At 43.9% G+C, this 21,228-nt stretch overlaps 1 protein-coding gene across 7 annotated transcripts in view; it reads left to right on the top strand.

Moving 5' to 3' along the window:
- PACSIN2 (protein kinase C and casein kinase substrate in neurons 2) overlaps window positions 1-21,228 on the top strand; it is a 136,385-nt gene that overhangs the window by 29,556 nt on the left and 85,601 nt on the right. For 2 of the 7 annotated variants that reach the window (XM_070253783.1, XM_070253779.1), the window contains exon 1: window positions 12,195-12,384. The exons of 2 other annotated variants lie outside the window; for them this stretch is intronic. The gene's annotated coding sequence lies outside the window, so the exon portion shown is untranslated. Of the gene's footprint in view, window positions 1-171; window positions 214-2,005; window positions 2,042-2,370; window positions 2,460-2,790; window positions 2,979-12,194; window positions 12,385-21,228 lie in introns of those variants that run through there. 3 more of the 7 variants (XM_070253781.1, XM_070253780.1, XM_070253782.1) reach the window with 3 other exon arrangements.

The following is a 21,228-nucleotide window of genomic DNA, read 5'->3' as shown; positions in this document are numbered from 1 at the left end:
GGAGATAGTTAAACTCACTAAGGGTTGGACCAGTGAGAGAGTGACATGAGAGAGTCAGAATATCACCAGAAGACTGTCTTAGAACAGTGTGGTGGAGATGCTACAATGTACCCCTTATGTGGTGCAAGCCAAGTGGACTTCCTAATTCCCCCTGACCCATCTCTAGGCCCTGGCACAGCCTCCTTGATGATCAGCTGAGTCTGCAGAGCAGAGGTATGTTCTCCACGTGACGGCCTTGATTGGTCTAGGGTGGAGAGGGAAGGAAAAGAGGTGGGAGGTGCTGGTCTTCTTTTTACAGTTGAGGGAACCAAGGCTCAAGGACATTGACTTGGGATTCCAAAGCTGGTGGGCTGTGAGCTGGGGTTTGTACCAGGCTGCGAGTTGAGGCTACACTTCTATTCCTGAGACTTGGCATCTGCACCCGAGCCACGCATGCCCAGGGCTGAGGCTGCCATTTTTGTCGTGGGTTTTTTTCCTTTCAGCATGTGCTACACCCCTAGGTGCTAAGGAAACCAGGGCAATGAGGCGTGATGGGAAGGGAGTAGGGGACAGGCACAGGCCTAAGATTGGATGGAGTACAGCAAGCTGCTTCTGTGGCAGCTCAGAGAGGGGAGCAGCCTACCCCACTGGGTGTCTGGGGAAGGGGGCCATGCCTGGCACTGGTGTGGGGCTTGCCAAACCTAGCAGAGCACAGGCACATGGCCCGAGAATTTGCTCTCACACTTCGCAACTGTCAAATGTATAAATTCCAAGGCATATTTGGAGAGTTTCTAGTTTAATAAAACATTCAAGAAGTAAGTGGAAAAAGCATATGTGGCCTTTTTCTCAGTGTGAAGTTAAGGATGAAGCCCCACTGGAGGGCTGTTGAGCAATGACACTATTGTACAGAGTCCTAGTTGCATGATTCAGAGCAGTGGGGAAATTTTGACCTGCATTTTGCAAGACACTCTTCAATTACTGGATAAGTAGGAATAATGAAGTTGCTCAGCAGGCCTTGCCTCATCGGTGAGAAACATGGCAGATTCTGTCATTTTCAAACTGTTGTTCTGGAGAAGAAGTACAATCTTTTTCAGTTTGTCTCCTTTTTTTTTTTTTTTGAGGAAGATTAGCCCTGAGCTAACTGCTGCCAATCCTCCTCTTTTTTCCGAGGAAGACTGGCCTTGAGCTAACATCCATACCCATCCTTCTCCACTTTATACGTGGGACGCCTACCACAGCCTGGCTTGCCGTGCGGTGCCATGTCCGCACCCAGGATCCGAACCGGCGGACCCCAGGCCGTCAAAGCAGAATGTGCGCACTTAACCGCTGTGCCACTGGGCCGCCCCCCAGCAGTGATGTTTTTAAAATAATCTTAAAAAAAAAAAAGACAGGATTGGCAGCAGTTAGCTCAGGGCTAATCTTCCTCAAAAAAAAAGAAAAATCACTGCTGGTTTTCTTAGTCTTCCAGTAATTCTGTTTCAGGGCATTTTGGGCAGGAATATTTCATACAAATTCTTCTTTGGGCTGACATTCAAGTGCAAGACATGTTTGCTCCAGCACGCATGCAGCCGGGCTACTCTGTTGAAGGTGCTTGCTTCTGCCTTGACCCCAGCCACAAGAGGCGTCTTCAGTCCAGTTCACCGTGAATTAAATCCCCACATGCTGGTCATAACTCAAAGATCCAGGGGTGTGCTTTTATTTCTGGAATTGTGTCCTGTTTCGAATGTAGGAAGGTACTCTTACAAAGAAGCGCATACGAAGCTATTTACAAGCATGAGTGGATTCTTAGTCACTGTGAGGCAGGAGGCTCAGCAGTTCTAAGCGTGGTCTCCAGGCCAGAAAGACCAAAGGCAGAATTCTGCTTGTGCTGTTTCCAGCCCCTCCCTGTACTGAGCTGCAGCTTCAGGTTTCCTCGAGCACAGTTCTCACCACAGTTCGTCTTTTCTCCAGATATATAAGAAACGATTTTTTAAAAATGAATTATCCTATGGCGGTTTGTAATACCTCCTCCTTTTATTGTTTTCAGCTTAATGTGGACCTGCAGACTCTGAGAAATTGCTGAGTGAGTGAAGAGAGGTGCTGTGAGCGTGGGCTGGAGGGGAGAGGTCTGTAGAGAGGGTGGGCAGCTTAGGGTGGTGCAGGGAGACCGGTCCGCGCCTGACCAACACTGCGGGGGTGGGGTGGGGTGGGGAGACCAGGCAGGGGCAGCCTCGTGGTTTGGAGGTCACTTCTGTCTGTCAGCACAGTTCATTACCACAGGCAGATGCTCCGTGTTCTGCAGTGCACTGCCGGTGATCACCTTGTGTGGCCTTTAGTTTACAGAGGGCCCTGCCTTCATTTCAAGATGCTTACTTTCTTTGAGATTTTTAACAAATTGTTTTATTTCTTTAGGCTTTGTCTTCCCTGGCTGAATTTTAAAATGAAGACCACATTGTCACTGATTCCTTCTTGTGAAGGATATGATGAATATTCGTTATACAGTTAAGAATTTTATATTATTATTTCTATAGTAAACTTTTTTTGGGAAGAATTTTAGATATATAGAAAAGTTGCAAAGAAAATACAGATTTCCCATGTACCTCTCACCCAGTTTCCCCTAATGTTAACATCTTATATAACCACAGCACATTTGTCAAAACTAAGAAATTAACATTGGTACTAAACTGTAGGCTTTACTTGGGTCTCACCAGTTTTTCCACTGAGATCCTGTCTGTTCCAGGATCCTGTCCAGGATATTGCATTGTGTTTAGTCGTTGTGTCTCCTTAGTCTCCTCTGATCTGAGACGGTTTCTGTCTTTCCTTATGTTTCAGGACCTTGACAGTTTCGAAGAGTGCTAGTTGGATACTTTGTGGGATGTCCCTCAATTTGGGTTTGCCTGATGTTTTTCACATTATTAGACTGGGCTTTTGAGTTTTGGGGAAGAATACCACAGAGGTGCGGGGCCCTCCTCGTTGCATCGTATCAGAGAGCACAGTGACATCAGCCTGACTTTTCCCTGGTGAGCTTTAACCTTGCAAGCTTCGTATTTTTATTCCTTGGTTTTCTACATAGAGAACAGGGGTTTTGGCTCCCCATAAGGTTGCTGGTCCCTTCAGCCAGGACCCCTGCTCTGCTTGCTTTGTGCCTCTTCCCAGCGTGAGGACTCTCATGCTGTGACCTGCCAGGTCATGTAAAGACACACTGGGGTCGCATGATTCTGTGAGCATTTAAGAACTTTCACAATACAGGTGAAACAAGATTGGCCATGTGCTGATAATTATTGAAACTATGGGTCGTTATTCTAGTCTCTGTACTTTTTATGTTTGACATTTTCTGTAGAAGATAAAGAGAAAAACATTTCCAATCTACAGATATATATCCCAGGTTGTCTTGATAGTGTAGGTGTTATGATGTTGTTTGTTGCCAGAGTTGTTCGGGCTGTTACTCATCTTAAACGTATCTGGTTTTTCCTCAGGGCCTCCATAGGAAGAAAAACTTGCATCTAAACCAATGTTAAGCAGTGCTGCTAATAACCATGTAATAATAATATTCCTTTGCATCTTTGAGGAGGAAAAATCGTTGGTGTGGCATCAGAAGAGAATTCCAATTAAAGGGAGTTAACACCTTAGTTGGAATACATTTATGGAACAGAAAGAATATCTTTACTATTTATTGTCATGTTAATTTGTTGGAAAAAACATCTGAATCTAACAAATTTGGACACGGCCTGTTTCTTATAGTATGTGCGGTATTTTGAGATTACAAACTGTAAGTCTGGTCTTTCACTGAATGTAGGAGAGACATACTGATAGCATTTGAGGATCCTAGTCCACCCTCCTGAACCTGAGGCGCTTTCTGATAGGCGGAGGATTGGGAGTGGATTGTGAACCAGTGTACAGGATAATGAGCACAAAGGGACCCAGGATCTGGGAAAGCTTGCTCTGTCTTTGTGTCCCCACCATTAACCTGCAGACACACAATCACAGCATTATGAGTTGTAAAAGCACACACTGTCATGAATATAATAGGGATGCTTGGAGATGTCACATTTTAGTGAGGTCAGGAGGTCACATTTAAGGAGAGTTTATAAACTCAGCTGTTTATAAAATGTCCCCCGCCCTACTCCAAGTGTGCTCTTTTGACCTGTCACAGGCCTTCATAACTGCTTTGCATGTTTTTGTTAATGTATGGGTTTAGTGGTCACCCAGCTCTGCGGGTCTTGTGGCTGTCAGGGGCCCTGGGATCTCTGTCCCCTCTTAGGAAAGGGGCTGTTTGGCTACCGACTCCCCCTTCTCAGGGTTATCATCACGAGGAGGTGCGAGCTGTGAGCAGCCTGAGAAGTCTCCCTTCCTGAGTGTGGAGGGCGCTGGGCATGGGGCCGTCCATCCAGCGCAGTGAGACTTGCTTGTTCACCAGAATGTCTCCCTGAGACCCGCCTCTGCATGGAATTCACTCGTGCCGTGTCGAGGTTTTAAAGAACCTCCACACCGTGAAGGAGACTGCTGGTCTGAGGCCGAGCCAGCACCTGCTGCTTTTGGATGCAGCTGGAGAGGCTTGCTCTTCCTGGGACGTGTGTTTCTTTTTAGAAAGGCTTCGTTAAATCCCAGACTTTATGGAGTGAATGTGTGGAGCAGCCAGGAACCACGTTGCTTCTCTTCCTCACATTAAATGTTGCACAATTGGTGAAGCCAGCTGCAGGGGGTGACGTGCCTCCTTCTGGAGGATGAGCCAGGCTTTGGTTGATAGCAGCTTGATCCAGGGTTTATCCAAAAGTCCCAGGTGGGGGTTTGCCTGTGACCTCCTTGTTTCTGTCAGTTCACGAGGACTTCTGAGTGTTGTGGTCTGGCCCCGCTCTGCGCAGCAGTGGGGCTGTTGACAGCCCTTCCACCTTCCTGGGTGTCATCTGTCCAGGTTTAAAAACTTATAAGGGAACTCAGTTTATTCCTTCATTATAAAACAGCCCCACAGCCCTTCCACACTCTGCCTCGGTGTCATCTGTCCAGGTTTAAAAACTTATAAAGGAACTCAGTTTATTCCTTCATTATAAAATTAATACATGCACTTTGTAAAATACAAATACAGATATTCAGAAGAAGAGAATCACCGTGGACCCTTTGATGTACACTTTTCCAGATCATTATATTCAAACACATGCAGGCGTGATTTTTAGAGACAAATGGGATCATATTATTTAACCTGTTTTGTAACCTGTCCCTCTTTAGCTTAGTTTCACACATGGGAGATACCTGTCCCTTGTCTCTTCTGCATCTTAAGCTGGGTCACCTGTCATAAATGCAAAGTGACCATTGCCAGGCTGAGCGCCTTGCTTCCTCCCTATGACTCCTGCCAGGTTGCTTGCAGTGTGTCTACAAACAGCACACCTGACCTTCCAAGCGGGAGCCTGAGAGTCATTCAGGACTTGGCACTCTCTGGTGCTCAGCCCCATTGGCCTCTTGGCAAAGTCCCCTCACTTTCTTTTCCTTCATGAGACCTTCTGCACCAGCCTCTCCATATCTGTACTTTGCTCCTTGTGGTCATTATGGGTTCTGACAGTCACTTCTATTTGCATTGTTGTGGCATTGATTCATTGATTTTCTGACTTTTTTCGATTGCCTGCTCTCTGAATTTCCTAGCAGTTAACTTTATGCTGCTGCCCCCTAAGTAGGTTTCAACCCTACCCTTAGAGAGGTCCCTTTGACCCTTCTATGCCTCTCGTTGTGCTCAACATCATTGGGAGCTTCCACTTCTGTCATCAGGAGGTGATCACAAAGGCTACCGTTTAAAAACGCGCTGTGTTAGGTTATTTCACTTAATCTTCCCAAGCCCCAAGTTGGTTACTGAGGCTGTCTTCATGGTACAGGTAGAAGCAGCAGACACTTAGAGACTTGCTGAGGCCCTGCCTCTGTCGCTGCTGCTCCTCTCTGTCACTGTTGCTCGGCCCCGCTCAGCTCTGCTTTCCCATGCAGACGTCTGTAGAGGGTCCTGTCGGGGACCAGCCTCTAATGGTTATCCGGCCTCTGTCCTCACACGGCAGGATCTGGTCCCATGCCAAAGTATGACTGGGAACATTGTATTAAAAGATTAAGTATGGTAGACTTCAATTTTAAATGGTAAAAGTAGAAGAAAAACATAAAATTTGTGAAACGAGCTACACTTTTAAGTTTGTAGTTGATATTCTATTTATAATCATATTTCAGACCGAGAATGGAAACTTTTAGAGGTTAGAAACCATCTCTTTTAAATTGACTTTATATAACATTCAGCAGTGCTTATAGGTTTCAGATTAATTCATTTATTAAACACTTAATGTATACTTATTACATGCCAAATTGAACTTCAGTACTGAAAATCTTGAATGAGGGTTCAGATGTTTTCTGTTTCTGGGCACATAGGCATTCTTGATCCTTTCCCATCTTTCTCATCTTCTTTTTCCCTAGCGTTTGTCCAAAATGGAGAAGGAGAAAGAGAAGGTAATGGTAGCATTCTGGAATGCTTGGGATCACGATTCCGTTTATTTACATATTTATACCCCTCTTGGTTTCACAAAGGATTTGAGTTGGTTGTTTGTGACTACAAAAAATAAAAGGTGGCAGAACTGAATTCTTTTTTTGCCATCCCCAAAGCAGCAACAATAAAATAGATGTTTAGTTCTGTTAAGGACCTCAGAGATCCCCCAAAGCTCTCTTCTGCCTCATGGTGTGTTTGTGGGCCCAAGACGCGCTCCACAGTCAGAGGGAACCAGGTATAGCAGCTCCATGCACTGCCCCCACTGTGTGACCATGGGCAAGCCGCTTCCCCTGAGCTGTAATTTTCTCATCTGAAGATGGGGGCAATTCTCCCACCTTGTAGGGTGATCATGAGTTATAGAGTCATTGTATGTAAAAATCCTGGTACGTGTGTGTAAAATGTCATAAAATAGTCCTGAATTGTGTCATCTGTTTGCAGGGTTTCTAAACACCAGTTCATGATGGTATTTTTACTGCCATGTGGCCAAAATATCAACAGTGTAATTATTCTTTACAAAGCTAAAGATATTTAGTTTGAAGCTTTTTATTTATTCTGAAGTTGTATGACCTGCTTTTTAGTGTTAACATGTCTTTTAAAAAATTATTAAAATGCCTTTGAAATGAAATAACGGGAGGTGGTAGGGTTTTTTCTTCTTTTGATGTCTCTAGTGGTCAAAATAAAGCTGGCAGCCTTGTGTTGGGCACTTCTCCTGCCCACTGGTCAGTAAAGTTGGGAGCTTCTATCTGGTGCCCTTTTCTGCCTTGGAGGAGAAGGAAGCCACAGTCAGAGAGGGGAGGTGACAGCCAAAGGTGCAGAGTGACACCTTATAAGGTGCAGGTTGCCCTTATTACCTGACTCAGCTCAGGACCCATCTTTCCTGGGGAGTTTTCTTACGTCTCTTCCTGGCCCCCTGCCCCCACCCCGCCTTCAGGGCTCCTGGCTTAGGTCTGTTGACATACTACTTGTCACACTGTCAGTCGTCTGGGTGCTTCTCTGTCTACCCTGCTAGACTCTAAGCTGCTTAGGGGCAAGTGTGGTGAATTATTTAGCTTGTAATTTCTGGAGCCTAGCATAGAGAGGGTACATATAAATAAATGAGGGGAAAAAATCACACCAATAAACTTCCAGTAAGGCATTAACATAGCATATCTCCTGAAAATACCCAGCAACTCAGCACAAACCTTGCTCACCACTCCTTTTGAATTCAGACCTTCCTTCTGGGATCATTTTCCATTTTCAGTGTGTTGCCCAAAGAAGGCTGAAGCTGTTCCCAGGACTCGGGGAGCTGTGTGACGTCTTAACCACCAAGCTATTGTGTTAGAAGTCCAGGTGTTACTTCTCATGATGGCATTTTATAAAATACATGAGAAAAAAAATTAACATGTTTTTTCTATCACATTGGTGCTTTGAAGTTTTTCTCAGTTGGGCTTTCTGCTTTAATTAGGCTGGCTTCATTTTGCTCCTCCGCCCCCCAGCTTTGGGCAAGTGCCAGAGAAACAAAGACGCTTATATAAAGGGTTTTAACTTTTTTTCACTTTGCCGAAGATAGAACTGCTACTTAGCTCAGCTTGTCCTGCCACCTTCTTCTTTGATAGAGAGTGTTAGAAACTTGGCTTGGCTTGTTCCTTTTTCCGTCTGTATGTGGGAAGAGTAAAGGCAAGATGGTTGTGTTTATGTCCTGGTTCATGAAAAATATGGAAGGTAGGACTTGAACATAGCCAGTACCCTCTCCCCCAACTAAAGAAAAAAGATCAACCTATCAGAATGTTTTTATATAACCTATTTATGAATATGGTAGGCTTCTAGAATTTAAGATTTGCTTATCATTTGAAAAAAAAGACAAGCTAATACCTGTAATTATTGTATTAGATTTTACTTGTTTACTGTGGAACAGCCATTGAAACCTGTCCCGGAAAGCTGCCATTTCTAAGTTGCTGACTGGCCTCATCATGCCTTTTACTGCAGTGATAGTGGAGAACTGAGTTCACCTGGTTAGAAGGTGGACTGTTCCGGTTCATCAGAATCACTTGTGTGTTAGAGGAGCAATTATTGTAAGAATTGGGACCCAATAGAATACGCTTAGTGCTGACATTACACGGAGCTTGTTTTGGTGTTTGAATTGGAGGCACCTTGCGGTGAGGTTCCTCGTGCGCGTCAGTCGCCATCGCAGCCAGCCAATGCCCATGCTGCGAGCCCGTGCTGCTGCGAGCGGGAGAAAGTTGTTATTCAAGTTCCGCGATGGCTTTTCTTCCTTCTTTCTTTCTTCCTCTGCACTCTCCCCATCTTCCTCCTCCTTCCCTCTGCCTCCCCTCCCCTCCTTCTCTTTATTGAGATATTAATTTACATACAACGGAATGCACACATTTAGAGGCTTTGACAAACAGATATGCCTGTGTAGCCACTGTCCCAGTCAAGACATAGAACATTTCTGTCACTCTCAAAAATTTCCTGTGCCCCTATGCAGTCAGTCCCCCACCCCACCCCCTGGCCCAGGCAAACATCAATCTGTCATATAGATTAATTTGGCCTGTTTAGAGTTTGATATGAATGGAGACAGTGTCTGTGCTCTTTCGGCATCTGGCATCTTTTCCTCACCATGATGCTTTTGGGACTCGCCCATGTTGCATCTATCAGGAGCTCGCTCATTCCTTTTAAGTGACAAGTAGTTTTCTACGGTGTGTCAATGGCACACACAGTTTGTGATGTCCTGTATGGAGAACTGTGTCAGAGGAATAGGGGCTCTGCAGGAGTGTGTGCATGGTTTGTTTATAGTTCTTCCTTCCCCAGCTTTCCTCAGCATTTGAGGAAGGCTGAGAGAGCAAGTAGACTGGAGATGGGGAGTCACCTTTTCATTCAAAGCCAGGAGTCCTGCTAGTCTTTGAATAGTTTGGCTTTTCAGAACAACTCCATTCTGGTTACCCCCAGCTTGCGGCATCCGATACACTCTTGATACAGCTGTCCCCCTTATCCGCAGGGGGTACGTTCCAAGAGCTTCAGTGGATGCCTGAAATCGTGGATAGTACTGAACCCTATATATCCTTTGTTTTTTCCTCCACATACATACTTATGATAAAGTTTAATTTACAGGCACAGTAAGAGATTAACAACCATAACTAATAATAAAATAGAACGATTATAACTAATAAAAGTTACATGATTGTAGTTGCTCTCAAAATATCTTATTGTACTGTACTCACCCTTCTTGTGATGATGTCAGATGATACAGTGCCTCTGTGATGAGATGAAGTGAGATGAATGACGTAGACGTTGTGTGGTAGCATTATTTTTGGACCACGGTTGATGGTGGGTAACTGAAACCAGGGATAAGTGGAAACTACTGGATTCGCCTTTGTGGACATGGGGAGATGGGCATTCTTAATGGAATAAGGTCTTGTGACTGGAGGGGCTCTTCTTGGGTTTTTGCATGATGTCTGCTATCCCTGCTGATGGTGGACCACCTGGCTCCGTGTTTAGGGACTGCTAAGTTCAGGGACATGAGAACCGTGGAGCCTGTCTAATTTGGGGCTGCCAGGTACCCACACTGCTCACCCCAGCACCGGCCTCTGAGTTGTCTTGCTTTTGCCTTACGCCGTCCTGGCTCAGCTCTTAGGGAGAACTGAAGCACGGAACTGCAATTTGCACTATTCTGTTAACAACCTGACTACTCTGTGCCTGTCTCTTTAAGAATCACCTTGTAAGAGGCGGTGGTTGTTTAGGGATGGGGGAAGGGTTGGGTGGAGAGAGGGGTGATAGCTAAAGAGTATGGGGTTTCTTTTTGAGGTGTTGAAAATGTCTCCAAATTGACTGTGATTATGCTAAAAACCATTGATTTGTACCCTTTAAATGGTTGAATTATATGGTATGTAAATTTTATCTCAATAAAGCTTTTTTTTTAGAAAGATTTTATTTTTTTCCTTTTTCTCCCCAAAGCCCCCCAGTACATAGTTGTGTATTTTTCGTTGTGGGTCCTTCTAGTTGTGGCATGTGGGACGCTGCCTCAGCGTGGTTTGATGAGCAGTGCCATGCCCGCGCCCAGGATTCGAACCAATGAAACACTGGGCCACCTGCAGCGGAGCACGCGAACTTAACCACTCGGCCACGGGGCCAGCCCCACAATAAAGCTTTTTCTTAAAAAAAAAAAAAAAACTTGGACAAAACAAGAGGAATGGGAAAAAAAATCACATTGTAGAAATTTTCTTCTTTCCCATATGATACCCTAATTGTCCTCAAATGGGAGGCATTACAGTGTAGTAGAAAGAGGATGGGCTTTGAAAGTATCAGGTGGACCTGGGTTTGAATCCCATCCTGCTATTATTAGCTGGGTGGCCTTGGACAAGTTGCTTAACTTCTCTGGTGGTTTCCCCTCCATAAAATGGGCCTAGTAGTACCTTTCTTGGGAAGTCTTTTAAAAGAGCTCAGTGAAGGCAGCCATTGTCACCGTGTGACCGAGGTATAACAAAGGTGTCAGATAGCAGAGGCAGCCTGGTCAGACACTGTCCTGATGTCTTTGAGTCATGCTGGGTTAATGACTATTCACTCGAGTCCCCCTGCTGATGTGCACGTCCTCAGCTGTTGGCCGAGGACTGAGTAATGGATGGCGCTGGTATTCTTTAGCTAACTTGCTGGACTCTGTTCCTTAATTTTTTCTGCCTTAATCCACATGGTTTGAGTAGGTCGATGGCAAGTTCTTGTGTTCCCTCCTTTGGGAAACCTTCCTTGACCCTGCTTCCCACCTGTGTCGTTGCTCCCTCAGCCCTTGGGGCGCATTGGTTCTAGCATTCATCAGCTCATGCCATTTTTATTTATTTATGCTTCTGCCCCGCCTGTACACTGTGAATGGTCCAGGGCAGGGACCTTGGCTTTTCAACCACTGGGGCCCTGAGGCCCTAAGCATTGTGGCTGACACTAATGTTTGTTGAATGAATGCCCAATGGTTTCATATCTGGTGGCAGAAACCAAATTGGAACTGGAAATACCAGTTTAGGCAGCTCATGCTAGAGGTTAGCAGGTGGGTTTACCTGGAGCAATGTTTCTGTCCCAGCACCACCTCAGGGGGCTGCACCTCAGCCCCAGGACGGGAGAACTGCCTGAGCCAGTCTTACCCTCTGCCAAAGGGACAGGAGAGCTTGTCTCTTGCCAGGAATCCACCGGTGAGGTGTGGCCAAAGTTATGAGGAGGGAGAGAGTGCCCTGGGCGCACTGGAAAGCTGTTCTCATTACTTCATAGTCCCACTGCTTATCTGCAGTCTTAATTTAGTTCAAATAAAATTTTTATTAAGCAGCTGCTGTATCTAAGACCCAGTTCTGGTCCTTCAGGGAAGCCAAGATGGAGAGGCAGTGTGGTGGAGTGGTTAACAGTTGGACTCCAGAGGCTGACTGCCTGGGTTCAAATCCTGGCTTCCCCACTTACCAGCTCTGTGACACTGGGCACGGAACAGGACCTCTCTGTACCTCAGTTATCGCACCTGGAAAATGGAGGAGGGAACAATACTCAGCCCTCGGAGGATTATTTTCATGATTCACCATAAATAAAGTAAGCACTATATAAATGTTGATTGAGCAGCCTGAGTTTGTTGGATTAAAAATAAAATAAACACTTTTGTTCTCAGACCTCATCTCTGATTTTCCATGGAATACTGAGATTTCACTTTCTGAAAAGAAAGCTCTTCTGTGATGGGCCCAGCAGGCCCGGAGAGGGAGAGGCTGGCCCAGCCCTGTGCCTGTAGGGTGAACGCAGCAGTGTAGGGGAATGGCCTTGTCTCGGCTGTGAGGAGTCTGCAGCCAACAGGAAATGATGAAACGTGCTGGGAGAATTCGGCTGGGAGCTGGAGGTCGGACAGACCAGCAGGGTGGGCAGGAGGCAGGGACTGAAGCTGATCTGCAGAGTTAGGCGGGTGAAGCCAGCGTTGACAGAAAAGCGTGAGTGTGCTGTTTAAAGTGTACATTTCCTTTAAGGTAGACCTTTGTGAAAGAAGAATTTTCATTGATTTTTTTTCTCCTGAGTGATTGGTTTAACAGAAATCTCACCATTTAAGCACACCTAGTTTTAGAGCTTCTTGATAAAAATGTTGAGCCAGTTCAGTATTAACAATTTGGAGTGTTTTATTCAAAATGCTTTGAAAAAATGTCAGAGTAAATGTTTAATTTTCTTGGTGAATAGATATTGGCCTAAACAAATGAAGGATTGTGGTTTATAATTTTTACTCTGGTTTTAAAACATATGTGCGTGCTTCATTTCAAAATAGATGGGATAAATTAGAAACTTTGGCATGTTTTAGACTAGCTTAGATACTTCTAGCTGTATTTTTTTCTTACTGGGTAAATGAGTTACTTGAGTTAACTGTTAATAGAGGGTTGTTTTTTCCCCCTACTGTCAGGCATTATGTCTGTTACATGCTGCCATTTCCTTTCTTAACAGCCAAATCTAATCTACAAACACGTAAATGGAACCTGTGAGAGCAAACGAACAAATCAGCTTTTCCAGTTAACTGTAATTGCTGTTTCATGCGTGACTACTCCAGACTCCCAGAATTAGCCTGCACTTTCTCCACTCCCCCTCCGTCTCCCTCCTCAGTCGCTTCTTTCTTATTTCTCTTCTCAGCTGGACCCTGTGCCCTCGTCCCCTCTGACTGCTGCCACTAGACAGACACTTTGTTTTTATTTTTATTAGAAAGCAAAATGTAAAAATTTTATTGTTTCAATAATTGAGCAGCTCACATACATATTTAATTGTTTCTTATCTTGGAAGTCATATTCTAGAATTGAATAATTATGGCCCCTTTCCCTCCCCTTTATTTATGCAGCACTGTAATTCAAATTAGAAGATTTTGTTTTTTTATCCTGGTTCTTGAATGCTGCATCACTTCATGAACATGTTTACTGGATCGCCTGTTGCCGTGAGCGTTAGAAAGGCAGCGTCCTCCTTCTGTTCTCCAGAACGTGCCATGCTGGGGCAGTGTGTGCCACAAAGAGAAGCAGATTTTCTTGTTAGGTGCTTACCTAGTGTAATTTATGTATTTCTAACACTTTTAGGGTTGCATATTTCTTATTTTCTAGAAATCCCCCCAGTATAGAATCTTTCTCTCAAATCTGAATCAGGTCCATCAGTTTTGCCCTCGCTCTTGTAATTCTGAATATCTCCTCCAATCCCTTCCTTCTTCATAATAGCGTAGGATAGCTTACTGAATTCTGAGTGAACTTTAAATGCTTTTATTATTTATGAAAATAATAAAGAGGTATCATAACTTCAGACCACAGCGTGTCCTGTAGGTCTGAGATCTATGCCAGTAGCAAAAAGAAGCCTCCCCCCCTTTCTTTTTACACGTTGTTCGTCCTCTGATTGTTTCTTCCAGCCACGTAATTTTATTACGCGTTTGGTGGCATAATTAAAAAGGTGGGGACATGATATTTAGAGTTAATGGCTCTTGGAGTCCATATAGTCAGGCCCCTTCATTTTTTTTAACAAAGGAATTGAGACCAAGAGGCGAAGTGCTTTGTTGACTTGTCCAAGGTCGCAGGGCTTGTCGGTAGCTCAGTGAGACTAGAACCCAGGTCTCCTGACTTCTGGGTCATTGGCCTTTCCTTTATCTGCTTTTTCCCCATATTATCTCAAGATTAATAGGACTTGGCTAAGAATGGCTTTTTTCTTCTGATGAGTCCATTTTCATTTGCTTTATTCTCAAATACTCAGCTTTTATTCAATAATTTCCCTATCTGAGTACCGTTCGCATAGGTGTATGATGAATTGCGTCAAGCACAAAGAACACTGATATTTCTTCCTCTGGGAGAGGTTTTTCGTTAAGTACAAAATGTTCTCTATTGTATACAGTTTTTCTTGCTTCTCCCCTAAACTAGGTCTTACTCAATTATTATTATAAGTGAACCTCATTCTGTGCGTATCTGCTAGGTGAGAAATCTAAACTTAATAAAATCACAACTAATAAAGCAGACAAAAGTACCTGATTCTTTTTTGAGAGAATTCTTCAGGATGTGAGAGGAAAACCCTGAACTCTGTGGGAGCATTTTGGCCCCTCTGAGGGAACACTGACAATTTCAAGTTTGGACTGACCGGGTTTTGGAACATGATAGACTTTAAAACAAGACATTATAATGTAAATACAGGGGATACTGATTTAATTTATAAAAATAGAATTTACCCACAACTCAAACATAGTTTCTCCTAAAAATTGGATTTGAATCCTGAGATTCAAGTATGGGAATTAGATGCAATAGAGGCATGCTGAGAGCAGTGGGTGACTGTCCTTAGAGCGTGAGGTGGCTCCCACTCTCCAAGTCACCTTAAAATGACTTGAAAAAGTTCATAGAATAGGACTTATTTTTATTTTCTAAAGTATTTATATGCCTTAAAGAACTTCTGAAACAAATACACTATAAGAAAACAGGGATTTTCATAAATATTTTAATTATACTTACAATTGTGGTCAGTAACTTTATTCCTATTTTAATTTATAAAGCCTGAGAATGAAGTAGGATGCAGGAGCAATGTTTTGTTGTTGTTGTTGTTGTTGTTTTAAAGATTTTACTTTTTTCCTTCTTTCTCCCCAAAGCCCCCTGGTACACAGTTGTATATTCTTCGTTGTGGGTCCTTCTAGTTGTGGCATGTGGGACGCCGCCTCAGCATGGCTCGATGAGCAGTGCCATGTCCGCGCCCAGGATTCGAACTGATGAAACACTGGGTCGCCTGCAGCAGAGCACTCGAACTTAACCACTCGGCCACGGGGCTGGCCCCCAGGAGCAATGTTTTTATGCAATAGATCAGAACTGTGCCTTCTCTCCTGGTGTCCTAGGAGGCACTTTTTGTTATTATCCTTGAAGGAGCTGCTGCTTTCACTTGGTGAGCCAGATGACTACATGTGGGGCTAAAGCAAGGCTGAAGAGGGGCCAGCCCGGTGGCGCACCAAGACTTGGTGCTGTTTGGTGTTGTCTTGGCCTTCCTCATTTCCAGCTCTGCTCAGGGCTTCTCTCCAGGACAGCTGCTAGTGGAGGCCTTTGAACCTCCTCTAAGGCTTTGAAGAAACTTCTCCCAGTATCCCAGGTAGATCCTCAGCTCTAGAGCCAGGTAAAGAGGAGTGTGTGTGTGAGGATGAGGGAGTAGTAACAATAGAAAACATGGGCCGTTAATTTGAACGAACGAATGAATGAATGAATGAATGAGTTTCAGTGGTCCCTTCTCTGTAGAGATTGCTTTTGAAGGCACTGTAGTCATGTTTCGTCAGGCTGGTCTAACTGCATTGGCACCTCCTAGTTCTACCTTGATACCAAGAGACAGACTGGGTGTGTGTTAACATCTCCTCCAGCCCTGGGAATTGGGCCGAATGTTTTTTCTCATTCTCCTCTGTCGTATGTGAATCACAAGACATGAATCTTTATGTGGATTCACAAAGCATATTGTTCTACTTTTGGGTAACTTAAAGAATCTAACAGGAAGTATCCTGAATTTGAAATGTGTGCCTATGGCTATCACAATAGTACAGGATTTAAATTTTCTTTTTGTTAACATGAAGCATGTGTTATGAATTTCATACTCAGTCTTGTTTCCCGTCAGACTTTGTTCCGCAGTGGGGTACTTGAGGGAGATCAGGGCAGAATGATTTTGCTGGAAAATGCTTACTTGACAAGATGTTGATGTAATTAACAGGCCAAAACGTTGAACTTCACAATTCGATGGTTCTCAAGTTCCTAACACATGTCAATAGTGCCAGTTTAGCAAAATAAATGAAGCACAGGGCAATTTGGGGACAGTGAAGTGATCCCCTTATGGTTCTTTTCTGGTATGAACTGACACAGAAAGAAAAAATAGCACAGAGCACAGTAGACTGATGATCAAATATCTGTTGGCTTGGAAAGCAGAAACATTTGGTTAATTTACCATCTCTGAGGGTGTTCAGCTCAGCTTAGTCAGATCTGATCTTTACTCTGCAGGAAGAATGTTATTAAAGCAAGACCATGTGGCCATCATGACCATTTCTGGAGGAGAAATCTTTGCATATTTAGCGTTGAACTCTAAGCCATTAAATTTGTTCTTAGGCATGCCTAGCAGACTGCTAAGGTTGAAGAGTTTGAATTTGGGATGGTAGAAGTTGTCATAGTGATGAAAAATCATGGTGTGAGGCTTATGTAAACTGCAGTTGTCCTGGCACCTGACTGCTTTCATTGATGGCCGTGCAGGCACCTGAGCGAGCTCTGTGCTTGTTTCCAGCCACCCACCAGGTCACTACCTGGAGGAACAGTCCATCTGGATGCTGGCTGGATCATGTGATTCATTCACTTGCATGCATGCGTTCATACATTCGGTTTACCCACTTGACAGTCCTTTTCCACTCAGTTTGCATCAGGCACTGTGCTAGGCCCTGGGATCCATAGATGGTTGAGATTGAGTTCTCGCCCCTGAGCTCGTGGTTCAGTGGGGTAGGAGACTTTTTTCTTTTTTTTTAAAGATTTTATTTTTTTCCTTTTTCTCCCCAAAGCCCCCCAGTACATGGTTGTATATTCTTTGTTGTGGGTCCTTTCAGTTGTGGCATGTGGGACGCTGCCTCAGCGTGGTTTGTTGAGCAGTGCCATGTCCGCGCCCAGGACTCGAACCAACGAAACACTGGGCCGCCTGCAGCGGAGCACGCAAACCTAACCACTCGGCCACGGGGCCAGCCCCTCAGTGGGGTAGGAGACTTCTTAATGCCTGGTTGGTGAGTCTTCTTACAGAGCTCTAGGGACCTTATTCTGCTCTGAAGAATGGAGGAGGTTGAGGAATACAGGCTGGTGGTGTATTTTGGAGAAAGGGGTTTGCCAGGCAGACGAGAGGCAGAGACAACCATCTATGGAGGCGAGGAGGTCAGAAAGAACATGCCGTCTCTGGGAGTTCGATGTGGCTGGACTGCGGCGTCTATGTAGATGTGCTTCAGGCACCCCATGCTTCTCAGGCCCAAACCAGCTATGTCCATCCTAACCCAGTTCTTTTTTCTGAATTTTCTATTTCCCTTTGTGGCATTACCACCTACCTTACCTCCAAAATTAGGAACTTTTCATCTCTGTTCCCTCACTGCCCCCCATTCCCTGGCGTGATCGGTCACTGTGTCCTATCTGTTTATCCTCTTGAATATTACTCCCCTTTCCTGGTCTCCTAACCATTTCTCTTTCTCCATTCTCTAACCTCTAGAGCTGCACCGTCCGATATAGTAGCCACTAACCACGTGTGGCTATTTACATTAAAATCAATTAAAAGAAATAAATAGTCATTTCCTCAGTTGCACTAGGTGCATTTCGAGTGTTCAGTAGCTTTGGGCAAGATATTTAACCTCTATGAGTCTTAGTTTCTGCCTCTACAATGAAGATTTTAATGGTATTTCCCTCATTTTAATGAAACCAAGTGCATAGAGCCCCCAGCATCATGTTAAATAGATAGCTCTTAAATCGTGGCTGAGAGCTATCATTCTAGATAGACATCATTCCAGTGTCCATCAACCTTGCTAAAACTGTATCATCTACAAATAATGGTATTTTGTTTCTTCTTTTCTAATTCTTGTATCTTTTACTTATTTTTCCTATGGCATTGGCTAGTCCTCCAGTACAATTTGAATAGAAATGGTACTGTCTAAGTGCAGCCTTTTCTTGTTCCTTTGCCTTCGATTTGCTACAGTTCTTCTGGTGAGATTTTCTTTTTTGCTTTCTTTTGAGTTCCATTGTGCCCTGCCTCTCTCCATTACATTTTTTTTCTCGTACCTTTATATTTATTTATTTTTTAAACAACAGAAATTTGTTTTCTCACAGTTCCAGGGTCTAGACATCCAAGATGAAGACGTCGTCCAGTTTGCTTCCTGCTGTGGCCTCTTCCCGGCTTGCGGACAGCTGCCTTCTTGCTGGGTCCTCACATGGCCTCTCCTCTGTGCGCATCCATCCTGGGTGTCTCTTTGTGCATCCAAACTTCCTCCTCCTATAGGGACAAAAGTCATGCTGGATTAGGGCATCCTTTAGTGACCTCATCTTACCGCAATTACCTCTTTAAAGGCGCTATCTCCAGATACAGTCACATTATGAAGTATTGGAGGTTAGGGTTTCAACATAGGAATTTAGGGGGACGCAATTCAGTCCATAAGAGCTTATACAAGTCTTCCCGTCTCAAGACCATATAAATATTTATGTTTTTCTTGAAGTTTATGATATCAAATTTTATGTTTAAATGGCATTTGGACTTTGTTTTGATATGCGGCATGATTTTTATTGACAAATGTACAAAGAAAGGTGCGTAGATAGTATAAATAAAGAATAATAGTAAAACAAATACCCATATTCTCACCACCCAGCTTCAGAACATTGTAATTCCTCTGTGTATCTCAACCCTCTGATATTCCCAGGCTTTCATTAGAGATTTCCACGTGCATATGTACGTATTTCTAAACAATGCTATTGCATTTGTTTCCTCTCTTTTAGTTTAGAAGTTAAATTCTCTGTCTAGTCCTTTTGTGGTTATCCTAGATATTTTAATACACTTAACAAAATCTAAAGTAATGTCTTTAACTTTCCTCTTGACTAATGGAAGGATTTGAACTCCATACTCCCTCCCAATTTGTCCAATATTTCTTTTCTGAAAAAAATTTTTTTTTTTTTTTAGGAAGATTCGCCCTGAGCTAACATCTGCTGCCAGTCCTCCTCTTTTTTGCTGAGGAAGACTGGCCCTGAGTTAACATCCATGTTCATCTTCCTCTACTTTATATGTGGGACACCTGCCACAGTGTGGCTTAACAAGCAGTGCCACGTCCGCACCTGGGATCCAAACTGGCAAACTCTGGGCCGCTGAAGCGGAATGTACAAACTTAACCACTGTGCCACTGGGCTGGCCCCTCTTTTCTGAATTTTTTAATCCTGAAAATTAGATACGATGTTTCATATGGTCAATGCTACTTAGATTTATCCATGTATTTGCCATTGTATTTACTTACCATTCTTTTTTGTGCTTCAAGTGTTTCATCTGAGATAATTTCTTTTTGCCTGCAGTATGTCATTTAGAATTTCCCTTTCTGTGAGGGTTTTTGAGTAGTTACTTTATCTGTGTAAAAATGTCTAGTTCTTAAAAACTAGTTTTGCTGGGTGTGGCATTCTTAGTTGGCAGTTATTGTTGCTCAGCATGTGGACTGTATTATTCCAGTGTCTTCTGCTGTTAGTGCAATTGTTGTTCTTTGTGATCTTTTCTCTCTGGCTACTTTTATGATATTTTCTGTACTTTTGAGTTTCTACAGTTTTATTTTAATTTGTAGTGGTGTGGCTTTCTCTCTCTTTCTTTTTAAAGTCTTGCTTGATTTCATTGGGCTTCCTGATCTGTGATTTAGTGTCTTCCAGCATTCTGAAAAATTATCTTGAAATATTGCCTCTTCCCCATTGTTTTTTGATGAGAAAGATTGTCCTTGGGCTAACATCTGTTGCCAATCTCCCTCTTTTTGCTTGAGGAAGATCATCGCTGAGCTAACGTCCGTGCCAGTCTTCCTCTACTTTGTATGTAGGACACAGCCACAGCATGGTTTGACGAGCAGTAGGTAGATCCATGGTTGGGATCCAAACTTGCAAACCCTAGGCCGCCGACGCGGAGCATGCGAACTTAACCGCTGTACCACTGGGCTGGCCCCACTTCTTGCCCATTCTTAATCTTATCTCCTTCTGGAGCTTCATTAGATGTAAGTTAGACTGTACTATTTCTTCCAAGTCTATTAAACTTTCTTTTTTATTTCTCTTGGTCTCTCTTTGTTACCTCAGAGAGAAAGCTGACTTTTAATTTATATTCTAGGGTTCCTTTTTTAAATTTACCTTTTTAGTGTCTTTAGATTCTTTTCTTATATTTTAGAATAAAGTGATGCAGTTATATTTTATTCAGCTTTTAAAGTTTTTCAGTGGGAGAGTCATTAAGGTAACTGGTTTGCCTTGCTGCTGAAAACGGAAGTCTATTTTATCATAGTGTGTTTGTGTGTGTGTGTGTCAGAGCCTAGCACATTCCTTGACTCATTCATTCCAGATGTGTTTATTGCACATTGTTATGCATCAATGCTAGGGATATAGGGGTGAACAAAACAAAGTCCTTGTTCTTCAGGAGCTTGTGTTCTTGTGAGTGGAGAGAGAAGGTATATAAATATATAATTTGGTGTGTGGGGCTGAGTGTTATTAAGAAAATAAAGCAGTTAGGGGCTGAAGTGTCAGAGGAATGGGGACGGGTTAGGGAAGGCTTTCTTAAGAAGAAGGTAATGTGTGAGCAGATAGGTGATGATGTGAGGCAGCAAAGCCTACAGACCCTGGAGGAAGGGTGTTCCTGGCAGAGGGGAAGCAGGTGCAAAGGTAGACCTAAGCCTGGCGCATTTGGAGACCCACAGGAAGGTCACCAAGCTGGAGGATTCAGGAGCGGGAATTGAAAGGACTGGAGCTGGAAGCTGGGGCCAGACCCCATAGGACCTTGTAGGTCAGAGTGGGGAATATAGCTAAGTGTGACAGGTAGCTGTTGGCAAGTTTTCAGTTTGGTGGCTTAAACAGGGTAGTTGAGGCAGAGGTGGTGTGAGGTAGCCACATTCTGGCTGTGTTTCGAGGTGGAGCTGATGGGACGTGGGGTATGAGGGAAGGAGAGGAGTCAGGGATGATGCTGGGGCATTTGTCCTGAGTAGCCTCGTGGATTTTGGAGCTCTTGACTGAAAGAGACTAGGGTAGGAGCCCATCTAGGGGATGATGGAGCAAGAGGCGGGTTTTGCAGCCCTGAGCCCTGCGTGTTTGCAC

This window comes from Equus caballus, chromosome 28, assembly GCF_041296265.1.
Source record: "Equus caballus isolate H_3958 breed thoroughbred chromosome 28, TB-T2T, whole genome shotgun sequence".
Lineage (NCBI taxonomy): Eukaryota > Metazoa > Chordata > Mammalia > Perissodactyla > Equidae > Equus > Equus caballus.
The sequence above is the reverse complement of the archived record's forward strand: the minus strand, read 5'-3'. Positions and strand labels throughout refer to the sequence as shown.